This window comes from Parasteatoda tepidariorum, chromosome 1, assembly GCF_043381705.1.
Source record: "Parasteatoda tepidariorum isolate YZ-2023 chromosome 1, CAS_Ptep_4.0, whole genome shotgun sequence".
NCBI lineage: Eukaryota > Metazoa > Arthropoda > Arachnida > Araneae > Theridiidae > Parasteatoda > Parasteatoda tepidariorum.
In genome coordinates this window covers 106532122-106534074 of record NC_092204.1, presented here as the reverse complement: position 1 = coordinate 106534074, position 1953 = coordinate 106532122, and positions in this window count along the sequence as shown.

Sequence of the window (1953 nt, the reverse complement as noted above, 5' to 3'; positions counted from 1 at the left end):
TCACAAATAGTAAGTCAACTTTTCAATGTGGACCATTCATCAGAGAAGACGTGATCATATCACGTCCGCAGGTCACCAATGTGGGGAAAGACCATTTGACAATGCTAACCTTCTTCTATCAGAAGGTACGTCTAGATTGAATTAAGTTAGAAATGTCTTAATCGTATAGTGGTAGTTACGCCACAAGTTAACTACACGGAGCTGAAACCTACATTGAACATAGATCTAAAAGAAAACGTCGTGGAATTTTTAAAAAATACTTTTGACAAGTAAATACGGAAAATATTAAGAAGGAAAATATCGTAGTTCATTCCCTTACATTTGAGAAAAGGGGGAAGGATCAAGACATGGAACCGGCCTTCTCTGTAGATGGGTATTCGAGCATTGCGATCGTAACTGAGCAGAAATATCAATCTTTCAGATAATATAAAAAAAATTCAAAGTTTGACCATCACAATTTAAAATAAAACTGATTTCAAAATTTTTTCGTGCGAAATAATTAAAACATATTTTTATTTGAGAGTAGAAGGATTCACCTCTTTAAAAACATTACTCTGCCTAGAGACATATTTTACAAAACAAACAACTCCCACCGAAATAGTTCACAAAGGTTTTCACATAGTTATGGAGAGTAACTTCTTTTTATCATGAATTATTTATTTTAAAATTTTTTATTTATAGGATAATATCTGATTTTTTTAAAAAAAATATTCTGCTTCTTTGCTCTCTCTTACAAAAAGGTAAAACTATTTTATAAAATTGTCACCAGATGGGAGAATCATTAGGCCGATATTTGGTCAATTTAGGAATTGGTAACTGGGCGGAGTGAGCTTGACGCTAGCTTTTATCCTTCAATCTTCTTATAACCCTATATTGATTGTATAATCTGTACTGTGCCAAACTTTTTCGCCAAAGCAATTGGCGTTGTTTAAACAAAAGCTTTTGTTAGAGGAAGCCATTTTCTGTATTTGGCTGCGCGGGATTTCATATTTTATCATCATGAAAGTTTTAATTACAGGTAATTCTTATTAATTAAAGATTTATAATTATTAAATATCTGTGAATACAACGCTTTAGATTTTAAAGTAAATAGTGTATTTCTCTTTATATGTAAAATGTATGTATTTTAAGAAAATCGTTATAAAAAAAGATTCATTTATCAAAGTTTTTCTCTGCTTCCTTAGAAATCCTTTGTTTGATCTGTCGAAAATGTGTGAAGCAGTTTAGTAATGAAATTTCATTTTACTTGATTTATGTTTATTTTAGTGACATAATACAGAGGTATCTTTTTTTTCTAGGAAATATGTTGCTAGTTAAAATTTATTTTATATAGAAAGCTTAATATTGAATTTTCTTAAAAATAGTGAAAAGTTTTTTGATCATGTCTAAAATAATTTGTTTCAATTTTATTATAAACTAATCTAAAAAAAAATTCTGAGAGAAATGGAACAAATTTAGATAATAATTATCATTTTCATTCACAGTTACTGCATTCATTATTATTCTTTTAGGTTGTCTTAACTATTGAATAAATTATGAGCATGCATACTTTCAAAAAATTTTTTTTATTCTGTATGTATCTAATTTATGTGCAAAACAATTTGTACTCAATAATTTGTTTTATTTAAAATGCATAGTACAATTACTATAATAAATTCGAAGATAATTCAGATTAGCAAGTTATCTTAAATTTAAGCTATCTTTATTAGATATTAATATGAAATTGAATTTTTTCAATTATTCAACTTCTCAAACTACTTGTATTTTTTTCATTATCCTAAGATTTTTGACAGTTTAAGTCTAAATGGGCAATGTAAAGCAAACCTTTCATATTTCTTCTTTCTCTTCATAAATTACGAACTAATAAAATACTTTGTTATTTTTTTTACTAGGTGATTCCCTGGAGAAGTATTTAGCTAACTACTTAAATGCTGAATGAAAATGGGATATCGA